Source organism: Chiloscyllium plagiosum, unplaced genomic scaffold (genome assembly GCF_037043375.1).
Source record: "Chiloscyllium plagiosum isolate Xiang-an unplaced genomic scaffold, Cpla_swu_hap1 HiC_scaffold_3, whole genome shotgun sequence".
Lineage (NCBI taxonomy): Eukaryota > Metazoa > Chordata > Chondrichthyes > Orectolobiformes > Hemiscylliidae > Chiloscyllium > Chiloscyllium plagiosum.
In genome coordinates, this window is record NW_028270141.1 from 94,191,284 (window position 1) to 94,211,280 (window position 19,997).

General features: G+C 39.4%; 1 long non-coding RNA gene across 1 annotated transcript in view; it reads right to left on the reverse strand.

The window, feature by feature from the left end:
* Window positions 1-19,343, reverse strand: part of LOC148150624 (uncharacterized) — a 103,458-nt gene extending 84,115 nt beyond the window's left edge. The window contains exon 1 of the long non-coding RNA XR_015751868.1: window positions 19,278-19,343. This is a non-coding gene — a long non-coding RNA (uncharacterized LOC148150624). The remainder of the gene's footprint in view (window positions 1-19,277) is intronic.
* Between the last annotated feature and the right edge of the window lie 654 nt (window positions 19,344-19,997).

The window sequence follows — 19,997 nt, forward strand, 5'->3', positions numbered from 1 at the left end:
AGCACATCTATTGCCTTCCACAGACTTGTTTCAATTTTTTTGGTGGCTTGCATGGATGTGCTGTAGCATCTCTCCAAAACTTCCTTTGTGATAATGATTTTCTTTGCATAATATACTATCAATTCATCCCCTTATGACAATTATGCCTTACGACCTGGAGGGAGCCAGTTTAGCTCAGTTGGTTGGACAATTGGTTTGCAGTGCAGAATGACACCAACAGCATGTGTCCAATTCCCACAGTGGCTGAGGTTACCATGAAGGATTCTCCTTCTCAACCTTTCCCCTCACCTGCAGCTTGGTGACCCTCACGTTAAACCACCCCCAGTTACCTAATGAAATGAAAGACCATCCCAATGGTTGGTAAGACAATGGCAACTTAATTTTTTACATAGGTACATTCTTGACACTCTCTGACCTTCCTTTTATCACTCTTTCTTGCAGCATTTGGAGATTTGTGTCTCATGAGATAGTTTGCTTGATTTGAGTAGTCTGTTAAATTCAGAGACCCTGCTGGGTTGATGAAAAGCTGCTGCTTCACTTTGAATCTGGATGACTTCACACAGTTATAATATCATCCACTTTGCAAAATGCATCTGCTTCCCTTACCTGCATGTCACATCCAGGTGATATCTCTGTAACTGGAGTAACATTCTTTGCTGATGTTTTGGTACAGATAGTATCAGCTTGAGGAAAATACCTTGAAGCAGCTTGTGGTCAGACCTGACTGTCACATTGTGTGTAGGTGTTGATGACAATGGTTAGGCATTCTCCCTCAGTATTGGCATTATGTATTTAGCGCTCTTGTTGTGAACTGATTGTTCTTGCTGCTCTCAAGGTTGCTCCCGGTCCTGTCTCACTGGTGTCACAATACAGTGTGACTTTATCATATACATAGCAGTAATTCAGCCCTGGCCTTGCCTTCACTAGTTGCTTGATTGTAGTGAATTCTCTTTCTTGTTCTGCACCCAATGTCAAACTGGACAAAATTCCCACAAATCTTTGCAATCCTTTTATACATCTGCTCATCATTTCGACAGCTCTCACCTTTTCAGGATCCAACAAAAAAATATTTTGCGATCAGTACATGGCCTATGTATTTGGTTTCAGGTATCTTTTATTGTAAGTCAACTCTTGTTTAGTTTCAGCTTCACTTGGCAAGCTCTGTCGAGCAATCACACTAGATTTTGATCATGGTCATGAATGACTTATCTGATTGTGACTCGACATCCATAAACTAACATGGAATCCACTATAGCTTCCCATTCAGGAAGATCACTAACTATATCATGTTATCTGCATTGAGATTCTTCTTGTATCAAATGGCATGCACAATCATCTGTACTGACCAAACTGCCCAGAAATTAGTTAGAAAGCCATTGCTTTCTAGATTAGATTAGATTAGATTACCTAGTGTGGAAACAGGCCCTTCTGCCCAACAAGTCCACACCAACCCGCCGAAGCGCACCCACCCAGACCCATTCCCCTACATTTACCCTTGCACCTAACTCTATGGGCAATTTAGCATAGCCAATTCACCTGACCTGCACGTTTTTGGACTGTGGGAGGAAACCGGAGGAAACCCACGCACCCAGAGGAAACCCACGCAGACACAGGGAGAACGTGCAAACTCCTCACAGACAGTCGCCTGAGGCGGGAATTGAACCCAGGTCTCTGGCACTGTGAGGCAGCAGTGCTAACCACTGAGCCACCGTGTTGCCCAAATCTTTGCAAAGCTAGCTTTCATCTAGCTTCACTTGCCGGTAACCATCCTTTGCATCTCGGATGGTGAAGATTATTACCTTTGCAAATTCTGGCAAATTTCCTTCAGTGGTTGGCATGTGATAGTGATATATCTTTCGGGCCTTATTTAAATTCTTTATGGCAATGCTTACTCTCAGATTTCATACTATGCTGCTAATCCATTCAGTCTGAGTTGTCACTTTCTTAATTATTCCCATCTTTTCCTACCTTGTTTTTCAGGTTGGCTTCGTGGGCAGCTGGAATTTTCCTATTTAGATCATGAATTGGCTATGCATTCCTATTACTAGAAAATGATATTTTCCCAGGAGACATTCTAAGCCTGTGAACACATAGTAGAATGTGGTCCATAGTCAATGGTTCAGTGTGTTGTGATTCTTTGCAAATCTGGTTTGGCACACTAAGAATGTTCAGTCCAGGCTTTAGATTTGCTCCAGTGAGTGCTATTTACATTCCATCTGGTTCATGAAGTTGCAATGGACTTGCAAAGTAATCTGTCCTCAAAGTCTGAGTATAGTGGGGTCTTCGATTTACTTTTGAGGGCTTCATTTTTGGTTTGCCATTTTAAGCCACTTTGCACAAGTTTGTGAAGTTCATGATGCCTCAATGTCTGACTCTTTATGTTGATCTGATGGGTCTCTTTCAGCAACCCTTATTATAACAGTCACAAACTATGTTTCACCTATCAACTTGAATGAACCAGCTTGTAGTGTGGTGAATTGTGATTTATCAGAACCTTCCGACAGTATCTCTTCAGTGACTGTCTGTATTGTTTGTTGTGCTTCTTTTGAGCTTCACACTTGTGTACAAAATGATTCAGCTTTTTGTAGTGAAAACACTGGTTTCCTTATGCTATACATCTGTTTGATTCTACATGGTGCCTTCCACAGTATTTGCATCCTCCTCTTTGTTTTAAGCCTTGTATGCCTGAAGTATCTGTCAGCAAAGAGCAAAACCTGGCCTACTCTGCCAGGAATATACTGTTGATTCACAATGTGGCTCTTATGCACAGGCCAATTGCTGTTCTGTCAGGGTGCTCTCACTTTTGGATCCGTATTCCTAATACAGTCTTGTATGTAATTAGTATATTCTTTAATTGCACAAGTTCACAGGTAGCTGCAAGTTGAGTTATTAATATTACACATTGATTAATGAACTGAATTTTACTTTATTCCCTCATACTGAATATATATCATTCATTTAGGGCTAAAAGCATGCCTTCAAAGCTTTAAAAATTTCTGTCATGTGTTTACCTGCTGTTCAGAGAGATTTTGAATGGAGTACTTTTTAAAAGTGTCTTTCCAATGGTGATAAAACTGCAGTGACCTGTATCTGTTCTGGTTGCTCAAAATATCTGAGACCATTGTATAATTCTGCCATTGTTCATGGAGGAATTCACAGTTCAGTCCCATATTCCCAATGATTTGAACAGAAGCTATTTGGGGAAAAGGTGCAACCATTTTCTTAAGCTGTGTTTTAACAGTGATCTTTGTACTTTTTCTCAGTGGCAGCCTCACAGCTGTGCAGCAGTTTATCTCAGCTCAGTGTCTCAATCTCCAGATACCTTGTTTCCACTGTACAACACAGCAATACATTCATTGAGGACTTCATTGAAATGAAGATTAAGATGTTTGCCTATAGGGTGGTGAAGTGCCTCATGGTCAAGACTACATGACTACTGCAAACACGCACTTCTACAATATTGTATTCCATTTCAAACACAATACAGCTGTAGAATTCTAACTAGTACATACTTCATTAATATGTGGTGAGTTCCTGAACTCCAACAACTACAGAAAGTCTTATCTGTGTACACTTTTTCTTCCCTGTACATTACAGAAATAACACAGACCTGTACTTTGCCCTCAGCAGTGAAGGAACATCTTTCATTGTTCACCTCACTGGCAGCTGCCCACTGATCTTCCAGCAGCCCTGTCACTGAACTGGGTGAAGGCTTTGTCATATCAACAAAAATTGAGTACAAACTGCAGTTGTGCTCTGGCAGTTCTTCTGGAGCTGATGTGCAGCAAGCACCAAGTCCCATTTCTATCATGACCTTTTGTGACTGAGATTGACTCTTGGCAGAAGATCCTGTTTTAAATGCGGTGCTAAGTCATTTTGAATTTTTGTAAGTTTTTTTTTCCCCAGAAACACATACCTGGTTGATTCCACAAAAGTTGTCACTGCTGCAACAATCTTCCTTCCTTGTGTAATAATGAGAAACTAAAGCATCTTTGAATTCTGAGAAATGGCTTCCTGGTTTCACACAATCTGTAAGAGATTGGTGAGTTTGTACAAGAGGTTTGTGTCTTCAGTCTTGTATTTTTCATCTGGTATTGCATCTGACCCAGCTGTTTTACTGCTCAATAGGAAACTGATTGTTTTCATGATTTCAGCTTTGTTGTGGTTCTTTGGAGCAAGTAACTTGACTGCCAATTGGAGTAAGTGGAGAATTGTATCAACATTGATTGTTCAGTGTCAATTCTAAACATTGATGACAATATGTCACTGGCATATTTTCTATCGTACAACAAAAAAATGATCAAGCTAATTTGAAACCTGTTGGGAAGTTAATTGAATACAAAGATGGAATGAGATGACAGATTACAAAGGTTGTATATGGGGATAAGAGAAGAGACGAGGGAAGTTTTTGTGGAAGAGGAAAAGGTGTGGAAACAAGGGCCAGAAAGGAGATGGGACTAGCAAAATGGATAAAGAAGAGAAAGGGCTAGTGGAAGAGGACAAGTGAGTAGAGGGAGAAATTGAGAATAAGGGAATATGTGGGAGAGTTAAAGATCAGTGACCTGAAATTTCATTGAGTTAGGAAGACTCAGGAGCCCTTTACAAATGACAAGTGTGTTCAGATTTTGGGATTCCCTATCCCATTCTAAAGGTTTTCCATTTTCACGAAGAACCTAAAGGTGCAGTCTGGTTCTGGCTTCGAGTCTGCATCTGGCACTCTTGACCTTGCAGGAACCATTGCAGAGATGGACATGACCTGCCCCTCTGCAATTTTCAAAGAGTTGTGCTTCTTGGAATTCAAAGGTTTTCTGAAGTATAATCTGCATGAGGGAACCTTTTGGAAGGTTTATTCAAACATCCCCAATCATGCCCCCTTTCTCAAGCTATGATTCTTTAATACCTATTCATTCTTTATAATTGTGTATAGAGGCAATGAACTCTATAGTAAGAGTAGGAATTGTAAAAACAAGCTTTAAAAAAAAGTTAATCATTGAAAGCCTCCTGCTTTGATTTCAAAAGAGTTCCTTTCTGGGAAAATAAAAGTGTCAGTAATCTAGACATTTTAAAGTATCAATGGCTGAAACTGCAGGCACTTGAAACATCGTAACACTGCTATCAGTTTCATAATATTTACTTACACAGAGACCAAACAGCCAGAGCTGTTAGTCAAGTAGCAGCTCAGGTGCTACAACAGAATAATGGTGTTTGTGTTTTCAACCAAATTTCATTATGTTTTCTTAGCTGTGAACATAGACAGACTGTAAAACTAGGCATCCAGTACAGCATTGAAACATTGCAATAGAACAACTATAGCCCACCACCCATAGAACTAGGGGGTTACTGTGGTTCAAAATATTAGGCCACACATTTAAGACAGTTATAAGGAGCTATGTTTTCTTCACAGAGGGTGGCGAGTCTTTCGAATTCTCTTCCTCAAAAGGGGGTGGAAGCAGAGAAATGGAATGGTTTTGAGGCTAAGGGTAAATAAATTCTTGATAAGCCTAAGGGGGTGAAAGGTTGTCAAGGGTAGGCATGCCTGTGGTGTAGTCAGATCAGCCATTATCTTATAGAATTGTGAAGCAGGTTTGAGGGGCCAAGTAGCCTAATCCTGCTCTTTGTTCATCTGTACATGACTTTATTTAGGCCTGCTAAAAATTTATCTTCCAGAATTTTCCAAATTCCTCAGCAGTGGTCACAAATTCTCCAAGGAGGTGCTTTTTTTGTAAGGCTTCCAGAACCCACAAGCAGCATATGAAAATACTGAGGGAGAAATACAGTTTTCCTAGCGTCTTCACAATGGGATCCCCAGAGTGAAAATGATCTGTGTGCAATTTATAGCCAGTGCCTTCCTGACCTCCACACCAAAAACCATGTGGAGTCATTAAGACAGAGAGAATTTGTTTCTCTATGCAAAACAGAACCCATTTTGTGAACCATTCACAGCTCCATTGGAAACCAAAAATCTGATTCCTAGCTCTGACTGGTAGAGCAAGCCTAATTTGATCAAAGTCTAGAGGCTGTTCTCAGCAAAGCACATCTGTTGGGTAATGGGGGAATCAAAGTTGCTTACAATAAGTTTGCCACAGTTATGAATTTCATAATGTTACCTGCTCATGCAATGAATCCATGTTATGTTGCTGCCACTAAATCATTTTCATAGGACAGAAAGATAAATCATTTCAAAACATTCACATGATTTTGTATAGTGAAATTAGTAAGATGGCATGTGGACTTTTTCTGGTGCCAGGGCAGTCATATTTACCTCAAAAATAAATTGACCTCAGTTACAGACTGTCTATGTTATACAATAGGCAGCATCATCTTGATTGGAAGAGTCTATTTGAGCTTAACAATGCATAAATAACTCATTTGTAGCATCACCATGTTGACTGCCAAGAAAAGTGTTTGCCACAGGCAGTATAATCTCTAGTTCATCATCAGATTTTGTGAGGCAATTTTGCATTTTGTCTTTTAGTTCCAAGATAATTATTATTTAGCGATTAAAAATTTGGCAGCAGAGGTAATCAATCTAATGAAGTACATTACCCAATAGCAGCTTCTCTGCAAAATCAGTTTTGGGATAAGAGTTCAGTCTTATACAGTTGTTAACTGCCGGCATTAGGTTTAAATTAGCACAGCTTTTAAATAAAGATGCAGATGTTAGTTCACACAATTTTGTCAATTGTCATGAGATATATTAACTCTTTCTACAAAATTGTTGAACAATAATGGACTGAATTTTTTTTTCAGAAATATTTTTACACCAGCATAGATTGAGTGTGAAGCATAAATGTAAAATAAAAGCTCAAGGCTAAACTAGTTTCATATCTGCCCTACTCCAAGCTCAATGGAAGCAAACAGCTTGCTTTAAATAAGTGGGTCACTCATTAAATGAGACTGCACGCCCCAGATTTATTTTCTCTGTTCTAACTTTAACACTAGCTGGTCGGGTTTTCCAAGCCTCAGGGAAGCAACAACTTCTGCAAATCAATAAGTGCATAGTTTTCCATCACAGCTTCTTTCTTTAATCCTTTCATGGCATTTAGGTGTCATTCGTTAGGCGAGCCTTCATTGCCCATCTCCAGATGCCCCTTGAACTGAACGGCTTGCAAGACCATTTCAGGGGAAAGTTAAAGGTCAACCACATTTCAGTATGTCTGACCTCCTTGTGACTCCAGACAAGTTAAGGACATTAGTGAACTATATGTGTTTTACACCAATCAGTGGTAGTATTCATGGTCACCATTATGGACATTAGCTTTCATATTTCAGAATTATTAACTGAATTCAAATTCTACCAATTGTCATGATGGATTTTGAACCCATGCATTCAAGACGTCAGCCTGGACTTCTATCACTACAACACCATCTCCACCAAAGAAGAGCAGGAGTACTTTCATCTGGCGCTCAAGAAACCCTTTCTCCCTACTGATTGCTTCATGTCTTTCATTCAATATGCTGCACAACCCTTGATCTTCTCCCCACTCTTCATGATTTCCAAAGGTATCCTGAATTCTTCATTCCTCTTCCATTAATCTCTCAAAACCTGTCTCCAACCATCACCTTTGATTATTCCAGCCCTTGCTGATGACTACAAACACCCACCCCTCTCAACATCTTCCCAAACAATGATTTCTGAAATTAAATAAAACAGCAACTGCTGGCTGTATCTGTGAAGAGAGAAAGAAAGTTAATGTTTTGAGGCCAGTCAATCTTTGGAACACTGTTTTCTGCAGACTGCTACCAAAGGCCTCCCACCCAACAGCCAGTGTGCCTTTTCCAGACTGGACCCAGGCAACAAAGCTCAAAATGATAATTAGGTTGGCAGTGGTATTGAGGTATTCCTACTAGGATTTTTTGAAGTGTAAAATTCCACCACCAAAGAGATCCTCCTGAGCTCCTTGCTACTATTACAGCCATTCATTTACACGGTGTATTATTATTTCTTTCAATCAGCAATATTCTCAGTTTTCAAACAAGATACTATATATGGGTTAATAGACTACTGCACAGACCCAATGTTCAAGATTCAATAAGCAGATTGACCCATGCTTGAGCTTGCTTGGCCCTGATCCCCTCCTGCCACTCTCACACAATCCTCACACCCACCATCACCCAAATCCCACCCAAGCCTGGCAATTTGGGAACCCAGGAAACCCTTGTATATGACCCATATACCTGATAGAGTGGAACTTCTGATGACTCCATAGTTCTTCTGCAGAATGGATCTTTCATATCCAAAGTGTTCAATGCTTTAACACTTACTTTGTAAGGGTTGATGATTGCCTGATCCACTCAGCTCACGGGAAAGCAAATTTGTAAGTGGGTTTTGCATGACATTGCTGTTCCTTACTGCTGTGGGATCAGAATCCCCTTCAACGAGCCTTTATGAAACTTGAAAAAAAGGACATCAAGCCTATGGACACAGTTGCATATAAAAGCCAATAATCAGTACAAATGCTCAGGTTAAATTCAGACAGTGGCTCAGCATGAAGGATTCAACATTGCCTGATGGCTTCCATGGAAAATGGTGCAGGGAGATGCCATTACCTCCAATTGCCTGATGCAGTTAAGAGATTGATCATTTAATACAATAATATTGGAACCCGACCAATATTACTGTGATGAGTTCCCATTGAGGGGGGAAATAGATAATTCAAATCTTTGTCCATCTGAGTGTTAAGTTCTGTTGTCACACCATAGCTAAGCAGCAGCAAAGATGTTTCGACCCATTGTGGTCATGTGGCCTGGACTGTTTATTTCGTGGAAAAGAATTGCATTGCTTTGCTGATCCGAGCTGGCTGGACTGTTTGTGACATAGACCAAGGAGGATTAGATCTCAGGAGAAAGTGAGGACTGCAGATGCTGGAGATCAGAGCTTAAAAATGTGTTGCTGGAAAAGCGCAGCAGGTCAGGCAGCATCAAAGGAGCAGGAGAATCGACGTTTCGGGCATAAGTCCTTCTGGCTTATGCCCGAAATGTCGATTCTCCTGTTCCTTTGATGCTGCCTGACCTGCTGTGCTTTTCCAGCAACACATTTTTAAGCAAGGATTAGATCTCAGACATCCTGATCAACAGGAAAATATTTCACGTGATTCTGATGTGATTCGTATGAATCACTATAAAAAGAGGTGAAATTAAAGCAAGTTTTCCACATTTGGAAGTAGGGTCAGGAGTGGACATTGTGACTTAGGCCTATAATTAACACTGGACATGTTAGGGATTGCAAATGTTCCAGCCAAATCATGGTGATCTTGGTCTGGAGGGAACTGCAGTCAGAAGTAGGGTCAGGATATGTCAAATTGACTTATGAACCTACAGTTCTCATGAAAGGCACTAACTATTTTGATTTGATTTTAGTTGATTTAATTTATTGTTGTAATATGCACCAAGGTACAGAGAAAAGTATTGTTTTGAATGCTATCCAAGCAAATCATACCCTTCAAAAGTACATCAGGGTAATAGTAATAATAAAAGTACATCTGGGTGGCACTGTGGTTAGCACTATAGCCTTACAACAGCAGGAATCCAGGTTCAATTCCAGCCTAGGGCAACTGTGTGGAATTGACACATTCTTCCCATGTCTGCATGGGTTTTCTCCACACGCTGTGGTTTCCTCCTACAGTCCAAAGCGTGCAGGTTTGGTGGATTGGCCATGCTAAGTTGCCCATAGTGTCCAGGGATGTGTGGATCAGTCATGGGAAATGCAGAGTTACAGGGATAGTGCAAGGGATGGATCTGGGTGGCAGGCTCTTCTGAGGTTTGCAGCAGACTCAATAGGCCGAATGGCCTGTTTCCACACTGTAGGGATTCTATGATATTAGAACAGAGTGCAGAGTATAGTGTTACAGCGACAGAGAAAGTGCCAAGAGTCTCTTCAGGCAGGATGAAAAACAGCATCTTGATTTTGATTTCTCTTATTTATTTTCAAATCCCTCTACAGTCTTGCCCTCTCTATCTGTGTAATGTTCTTAAGCCACACTATCTTCTAAGGTGTACACTCCACTAGCATCTTGTAACTATTCCACCATTGGTTTCTGCACTTCATTTGTCTAGGACCTAGATGCAGTAATTTCGTCCCTTTATGCTCCACTTTGCTTTCCTCTTTAAAAACCCCTTTTTCTCCTTAAAACCTCTTTGACAAAAGTTTTGGTTCTCCGATATGATGTTTCCTTTGTATCTCAGCGTCAAATTTATTTTTATAATTCTCCTGTAAAGATCCATGGAATACTTTATTACATTAGCAATAACTTTTATAAATATAATGCCTTTATGTTATTGAGTGCCTTGAGATATTATATTGAACTATACCTCTGTCAAAGAAGCTGTTAAAACCACAGAATTGTTATAATTAGGAGAACCATGTCTACACTGGCTCACTGAATGACTATTTTGACTTACTGCATTCTTCTGCCTTTTTCCATATCCCTGAATATTGTTTTAATTTAAATAATCATCTAACATTATTTTAAATGCTTATTCTCAACTTGATTCCATCATCAGTGGTCTCATGAGGGCAGAAAAAATTAGATGACTAAGTGGTCGGGACATCGATTATCATTTTGAATTATTGTGCTATCAGTATCTGTAGATAAAAATAGGAATTATTTTGGATGTTGTATACCCTTTCACACTTAACAACGTAGGTATTTACTGTCATGCAATTTATAATAACTATAATCAGCAACATTACAGCATAGAATGACCATAGTGTACAGAATTACAAGGAATTAATTTACAAAATTCCATCTATTATTAAACCAAAACTAAAGTTACGTTTCTTTCAAATTGCAGACCAAGTTAGTTCTGCAAAGGGGTAACCAAAAATGAAGCTATTATTTTTTCTAATTTTCAATCCTGAAAAAGACATATTTAACTTCACACACTCACTCGGTTTCTCTCTCCACAAATGCTGCCAGACCTGCTGAGTATTTCTAGCACTTTTTCATTTATTATTTTCTTTTGTGTCTCTCTTTTTAATGCTGATTGCTTTAATAGAATTCACTTGAAACTCCTACCACGCCTATATTTATCACTCGAAAGAATATACCTCTTCTACTGCTCGCTTTCAGTAACTAATTTAACAGTGAAAAGGTCCTCAATGAAATGTATTCAAACATTTTGACATTTTGCTTCACCTCACTTGCAGTGTAGAAATTGTTTCTGACAGTCATTAAATCAGGAGCCCATTGTTTTGCTCTGTTGATCCTTGTGCTTACTCAATAAGGATGCACATAGATGTTACATTATGTTCAAAAGGTTTGTTTCTACACTGGAAAATATTCTTGTCAACAGTGATTCAAATAGCTTTGACCAACGTCCTTTCTGCTTTGCAGTGCTCCCTCTTGTGCAAGGACACACTTTTTCTAAAATAGTGAGTATACAAAACAATAAAAGCTATGTATTCAAGCAGTCTCTTAATCATCTCACATGGGAAGATGCTGATTAGAAATATTAGTTTGTTACATTAAAATCATATAACATTTTCTTAGAAAATATTCCGAATAATATTCAACATGTTAAAGTGAAATAGAATATATTTAAAGGCTGTGAAGGAAGTGGATACTGCCCAAAAACCTAAGATTTTTGATCAAGATCAAACATATTGGATTGATAAGATTTTTCTGGCAATGCTACCTTTCTCTTAGATTCTCTTTAAAGGATGTAGTGAGGTGAATGGTCTGGTCTGATTGTACCCAGGCGAAGAATATGACTCCAGAAATTAATCAACTGTATAAAACATACATTGTCATATAGTCACATCAATCATAAAATAAAGAAACAAAAAGACACACACTAGATAAATGATACAGAAACAATTATCACAAACAGTACAAACATATACAATTAATGAAAACTGGAAAAGGCTTCAACACGGTGATATGGACTGTGACATGCACTTAATCCTTGACCATGGATTCTAATGGAAACGGTGTGGAAACTTTTGTGCTGTCTGTTCATTTTCAGATTGCGGCATATAGCTAAGCCTGCTGTTGAGCGGCAGTAGGAGGCTAAGAATTGAGAGAGGCTATTACAAATTTAAGTTCACCTTAACGGACAGATCAAATTACTGAACACGTGCTTAGAATGGAAATCTTTTCATTTAGAAACAACATCCACAAAGTTCTACATATCTAGCCAATAGGATCTACAATGGGAGGAAGGTCATTATATAGAGGAAGCCATGAGAACTCCTGTCTACCTCTCTCAGACCAAAGAGAATACATTCTGCTCCTCTCTGCTATCATACAAAACACCAGTGACCTCTTTTTTACAGCACTGGTTGGTAAACAATGCAATGTTGCCTGCTTCAGCCTACAATGGTTTCAATGGATTTAAGTAAGTTCATTCAATGAACACTATTGCAGCCACAATCCTCGCTGTTCTGAGGCTTTGGGTTTGGCTAAAGAAGTGACATCTACAGAAGTTTGTAAATATTTTCTGATGAAATAAAGATGTCATATGAATCTGGGCTCCCGGTGCTTCCCCTTCTGCTCTCTTCAAAATTTCCGACTGTCTTCTTCCCTAAATATTATTGAGCTCTGTAGCATACAGGAGAGTGAGACTACTGAACCCAGGACTGGAAGCGAATGGTCTAAGGAGAAGCCTTGTCACGAATAGCAAAGTTTTGTCATGTGTAACATCACTCCCTGCAGACCTTACCACCTTAAACCAGCAGCAGTAAGTGTTCCATGTGATGTATGTTTGATGGCTGCCACAGACTGCAAACAAAGGCACTAAGCAGAGATCTAAGTCATATGACTAAGCAAACTGAGGGCAGTAAGGGTATGATTGCATTTATCCTACTCACTTCATAAAATATATGCATGCACAATTTACAATTACAAATTACACATTTGTATGGCCACAAAAAAGATGTTTATCCACTGACAAATCTGTGCTAACTGTAGCCAGTGCACTTGTTAGTTTCTGCACATTTATAGCATGCACAGCTATTAAATTGCATGGGTCTCCTAATGTTACATGTGCACATTTCTGTTGACTGTTTGTCTGGTATCTGCTCACTTCTCGGGTAATGGTCCTGCACTGGGGAATGACATTCCCATGGCTAGAGCTGCTGCCATTGTACCTGTTGTTGATCCATTTCTCTATTGCTGAGGAACAAGGAACATAAGACCATAAGACCATAAGACATAGGAGCGGAAGTAAGGCCATTTGGCCCATCGAGTCCACTCTGCCATTCAATCATGGCTGATGGGCATTTCAACTCCACTTACCCGCATTCTGCCCGTAGCCCTTAATTCCTTGTGACATCAAGAATTTATCAATTTCTGTCTTGAAGACATTTAGCGTCCCAGCCTCCACTGCACTCTGTGGCAATGAATTCCACAGGCCCACCACTCTCTGGCTGAAGAAATGTCTCCGCATTTCTGTTCTGAATTTAACCCCTCTAATTCTAAGGCTGTGTCCATGGGTCCTAGTCTCCTCGCCTAACGGAAACAATTTCCTAGCGTGCACCCTCTCCAAGCCATGTATTATCTTGTAAGTTTCTATTAGATCTCCCCTTAATCTTCTAAACTCCAATGAATACAATCCCAGGATCCTCAGCCGTTCCTCATATGTTAGACCTACCATTCCAGGGATCATCCGTGTGAATCTCTGCTGGACACGCTCCAGTGCCAGTATGTCCTTCCTGAGGTGTGGGGACCAAAACTGGACACAGTACTCCAAATGGGGCCTAACCAAAGCTTTTTAAAGTCTCAGTAGCACAACAGTGCTTTTATATTCCAACCCTCTTGAGATAATTGACAACATTGCATTCGCTTTCTTAATCACGGACTCAACCTGCATGTTTACCTTTAGAGAATCCTCAACTAGCACGCCCAGATCTCTCTGTACTTTGGCTTTACAAATTTTCTCACCGTTTAGAAAGTAATCCATGTTTCTATTCTTTTTCCCAAAGTGCAAGATCTCGCATTTGCTCACATTGAATTCCATCAACCATTTCCTGGACCACTCCTCCAAACTGTCTAGATCCTTCTGCAGCCTCCCCACTTCCTCAGTACTACCTGCCTGTCCACCTAACTTTGTATCATCGGCAAACTTCGCTAGAATGCCCCCAGTCCCTTCATCCAGATCATTAATATATAATGTGAACAGCTGCGGCCCCAACACTGAACCCTGCGGGACACCGCTTGTCACCGGCTGCCATTCCGAAAAAGAACCTTTTATCCCAACTCTCTGCCTTCTGTCAGACAGCCAATTCTCAATCCATACCAGTAGCTCACTTCGAACACCATGGGCCCTCACCTTGCTCAGCAGCCTCCTGTGTGGCACCTTATCAAAGGCCTTTTGGAAGTCTAGGTAGACCACATCCACTGGGTTTCCCCGGTCTAACCTACTTGTCACCTCTTCAAAGAACTCCAACAGGTTTGTCAGGCACGACCTCCCCTTACTAAATCCATGTTGACTTGTTCTAATCCGACCCTGCTCTTCCAAGAATTTAGAAACCTCATCCTTAATGATGGATTCTAGAATTTTACCAACAACCGAGGTTAGGCTAATTGGCCTATAATTTTCCATCTTTTGTCTTGATCCTTTCTTGAACAAGGGGGTTACAACATGTGAGACTAATGGTCGATCTGAGCTGGTGGTGTGATTACATCTTCCTGATCATAAGCCTTCTCTAACTATGCGCTGATGTCTGCCATTGTAGGGATGTATCCAGTTGTCCATGTTCAACACTAACAATCAAAGTGCCAACTGCTCCACTCAGGTCCCAACTTGCCATGTGGGCTAACTTTTGATGTCAGTTGTGAACCCTTGAACACTGACCAGCTTTGCAATGCTCAATTCTGGCAATGGCTTGGCAATTTTATCAAAGTGAAATTTGACTTTCTGTCATTCCACTTCATTTTTATCAATCATACTGTTACTAGCTCTGTCTTCAGTAGTTTATTCACAATTGCAAGAGTCCTTTGGGTGAGGTATAACACTTATCTTTGCAATGGACCACTTTCAATGTCCTCAGTCGGTGTATATTTTCATTTGAGGATTAATATGTACAAGTCACTGCTGGATTTGTTTGATTTCTTTATGAATCCTTTGGAGAGTTGTATTTTGCCACATAGTTGCTTGATTTGAGTGGGACAGTTGTCTTTCAGATTCAATGTTTCTGCTGCCTTGACTTCTAGAGAATTTTGAGCTGCTATTTTGCATGGAAGCTAGAAGATTACACACTGTTTTAGCATTCTTACCTTTCCTGGCAGTGTGTGCTACTGTCCACATGTTTGTTTCACTTTTTTAATGTCATATCAGATGATACCTCTGCAAATGAAGTACATTCTTTGCAAACACTTTGTAACAGATAAAGGTGTTTTGAGGAAGAAGCTTTGAAGTGCATGTGGTCAGACATTACTTTCACTTTGGGAAAGAAATCAGGTATTGATTAAAATGCTCACAAACAAAGACAATAGTCATCATTCTTTCTCAGTGTTAAGGTCATTCAAATTGCATTAATGCTCTGAATGCAAATACAACTGGATGTCCTTGCTGCATACAGGTTGCTGCAAGTGCTGTGCTGCTTGCATCATACTTCAAATTAATTTCCTCATTGATAGTGTAGTACTTCAGCACTAGTTATTCAAATCTAGTGAAAGCTGCTTGTTGTTTTGTGACCCAATATCATTTCAAATCCTTGGAAGTGAGTTTGCATTGAGGTTCACGGTCTGATGACAATGAGGCAAGAACCTTGCTCAGTAGTTCACAGATCCAACCAATTGCTGCACTACCTTCATATCTATTGATTGTTGCATCCCTGCCCAGCAACCATCTTATTACGGTCAGAATGAAGTCATTTTGCTCTCAGTACATCACCTAGATATTTCACTTCAGGCATCTTTAATTGCATCCTTTGCTTGTTCAGCTTCAGGTTCATCTGGTGATCTCTCTCTTCCATTGTGTTTTCACATCCATGGACGAACAGGTAAATTGCAATAACTACCACATTTGGAAGACCATTGTGTATCTTATGTTTCTGAGTTGATACTCTGCTGAGGCAGTAGAAATGCTAAAGATCATAAATAACTACCTGTATCTCCAGAATGTCATTAGAAATCTTTTATTTTAATTTATCCTCATTTCAAACAAACATCGTTAGCATCAAGAGTAGTAAAAACCTTTGCCTCATCAAATTCTGACAACATTTATTCAATGGTTAACATTGTGTTGTGAGATCTTGGCAAAGCTTTATCGAGGTGTGTATATACTCAGTTTCTCATGTTTTTCATGGCTACCATGCTGTAATCCAGTCTGTGGGAATTGTCACTTTCTTAATTACACCCTTCTTTTCCAGCTCTTCTATGTTATATCCAGCTCTTCATGGTGGACTTGAGAGCAGCTGGAATTCACCTCAGTTCTCAGTTGCATTATTCTCAAACTTCCATCCAGTCCAATCTTATATTCACCAGGAAGACACCTCAGTCCTGTAAAATCATCTTTGTCATCTTCTACGATTATTTAGCAGGCAATGGCTTAGTGCACAGCAAAGTGCTGCAAATCTCTTCAGGTACAATTAGGGTTACTTGTATATATTTTAGACTTACTTCAGCTGAGACCAGTGAATTTTGCTTAAAGTCTACTATCTAGAACTCTTCCAATTGCATTGGTTTCTTAGCTTCATTTGTCCTCATATCATAAGTGACATTGCAACAGGTTGCTGCTACCTTTAAGGAATTCAGTTTTGGGTCACAATATTGAGTGACATTACACAGGTCTGTGAATTTCATGATGTTGCACTGTTATCTCACGTTACCTCATGTTATCTTAATGTTCTCCTCCTATTGTAATCATTCTAAGAGTCACAAATTATTTCCAATGATGCCAACCAGTTGTATGGTATGAAGTAATTTATCAGGAATCATTAACTGACATGTCTTCTTTGGACATCTTTGTAAGCTTGCTCTGTTTCTTCTAGCTTGTACACTAAGTAACTCAACATTGTGCCCCATGCTGGGCATGCTTTCTTTTCTTTGTGATATTCTCTGCAATTCTAATATCTTGTTCTCTTGTCTCAAGTTTTGTGCTTCATTGTTTTTCTCTTTTTTTCCAAATCTCATTTGGCCCAAATATCTCTCAGCCTAACGTAAAGGCTTGACAGTACTCCCTTTAAAATGCTCCAGCTGATGACTGACAATCTCACAGCTTCTGCACATGATAATAAATTCCTTGAGAACAAATTTCTCCTCTCTCAACAGACATGCTCTTACAGTAGGATTCCTTATGCCTAAGCCAATCCTAACTCTGATGAGTTTATTTTTTTCAGTTGTACAAATCCATTGTATTCAGCTAGATGTATCACTGTGATTACATATTGATCAATCATCTCTCTACCCTCCTCCCCACCCCCGGGCTCTGATATCGATCACATCTAAAATTAATATGGACATCAAAACCTATCTTCAAAGATTTCAAAATCTCTCCTTTCCTATTTTTCCATTCCATAGCGAAATCTTAGGGGCAATACAGTTTGTAGCAATCTTTCCCTAAGACTATAAAATGGAGGAACAGTGGTATGTATTTGGTCCACTCATTGAAATCACAGCAGATCTGATAATCTTCAACTTCATTTTCCTTCCTTTATTCATAACCTTTGAAGCTCTTGCTGTCGGCTTTGATATGACTTGTTGGTTTGTCCTCAAAGTTTATTTTCTCCATCTTCACCTTTTGTTAATGTCTAGAACATTCCTAATCCCTTGGTTTACTGCTAGTCTTGCCTTATTTGAATGTTACCCTTTTCAATTTGATGCTATCCTTAACTTCCTTGCATATGATTGGTCCAGTCCTTTCTGGAATCATGCTTCTTCACTCGTGAGTCATGAACTATTTTCTTAAATATCAACTGTGAATCATCAACTGCCTTTTGTGCTGAACTCCTTTCCCAATTCACTTAAGTTGTCTCTACCCTCATTCTCTTGTAATTATGCTGATTTAAGTTTTTGTTTTTGATCTAAGTTCCTCACTTTCAAACTGAAATCCCAAGCTAATTTGCTACACATCTTACTTTGAATTTTAAAATTTTGTTTTATAGCTTTTTCATAATTTTGCCACTTTGAGTGCAAAATATTCCAACACTGTCTTGTATCTCTTTTTATTTCTAAAGTAGGAGGGAGTCGAAAATGCACAGCCATTTGACCGACCCAGTAACTCAAAGGTGTAGACTTTTGTTTTACTTCTCTTTCAATTTTTGGCTCTCTCTTGGTCTGAAAATCCATATATTTTCAGCTGCTCTGCCCTGAGACCATGTTTCATGCGGTCTTGTTTTGTGGCTGACACAGACTGTGCACAACAATATTTACAGCAGAGATACCACCATGTGGCTTCAACAAGCCACCAAGTACACTAAGAGGACAACTGCACTTCCCTAAACAGAAAGCTCACAGCTATTCTGCAAACTCATGGCAGGCAGCAGCAATCAGCAACTAAACTGAAAATGATACATGAACATCTTTGCAGCCTTTTCGGACCCTGTCATTAGAATTTGGTTTCCGAATTAGAATTTGGTTTCCGAGCTCCTTCCTGTTGCTGCACAGATGTTAGCTGCCCGTGTTTAAGAGAGGGAACTAGCTAGATATTTTAGGTCAAACCAGTGCAGCAAATATAAAATTAATGTTACAAACTGTAATCACAACCTACCAATTCTGTATATTTGTGGTGCATGTTTCTAAGACTCAGACTATTGCCCTCAGTTAAATTGTGTTGAATGTAGCCAGCACCTCAAATATGTGTGTGCAATGCTGGCAAATGTTGCTGTTAATATAACAGCTATTGTAAAATTGTCTGCACTTAAGAAGCTAAACTGTACAGCCAAAATTTCTGCAGCAGACATCGTGGTACAATTCACCCAAACAAAATTTTCAGTGTAAATGGAAATAATAGTTTTCAAGTCACACCAAACTAAATACACAGTACTGTTAAAGAACGCCGCTTATTTAATCCCATTTCTCAGACCTATCTCTGAAGCTATCCTGCAGAGTATTCCTCCTTCAGCAAATATATTGAGTAGATTTAAAAACATTCAGGTCAGTAATTGATACATTGGAGATTTTAGACTTTTTCTTCTTGTTGTTTAGACTGTTTGATCTGATTATAAAATACCGTATAAATTGAAAATATAATAACGGAAGAGTTTATTTAATCTATTTTAAAGTCGAGAAATACTGAAATTTCAAGGTCTGAATTTCACAGGGATCTTTCAGGACTAAGTAATTACTTAACTAGGAAATATCTTCTTCAAGCAAATTGAATTATTTGTCTACCTTCAGCTGTTAGGTAAAATCCATAGTTATTGCGTAAAACTCGACTCCCTACCATCCGGACCGAAGGGTCTGCCTCCGTGCTGTACATCTCTCTGACTCTTTGGAACCTTGTACAAAAAAGCACAAAAGACTTGACTCCCCCTGTGGGCACCAGAAGAATAGCAGTATATGTTTCTTATCCAATGCTTTATTCCAGCTTGTTTTTCTATAGCTCGTAGCGCCATTGGAAGGCAAGCATGCTGAGCAACCGCTGCAGAGGCAACCATTTGTGTATAAGCTTTTCTATTGTTTGAGACATTCTGGAGGGTGGTTACAGTTTCACAAGCTCAAAGTCCAGAGCATATTTTTATACTTTCAGATGCCAGTGCCACAGCATACTCTATGTTTTGTTATTTCCACTTGAACTATCTGGGATGTCTCAGGTACATTCAGTATCACCAATCCTTCTTGTTGATATCAATCTAAATTCTTTATGTCAAATGGGAAACGCTGTCCACACAAAGTCTTGATAAACAGAATAGATTTGGTACATAGTACTTACAAGCTGACTACGTTACATGTTGAGGTACATGAAATTCCTTAATAAGGCCTCAGAGTATACTTTAAAAAGGTACACATTACTGCTACCATAATATTCTGGTATACAATTTAGAGACAGCTGAACAACTGGTTAGTTCCACCCTGGAATAGTCCTTTATATCCTGATGGTAAGAGCGTATC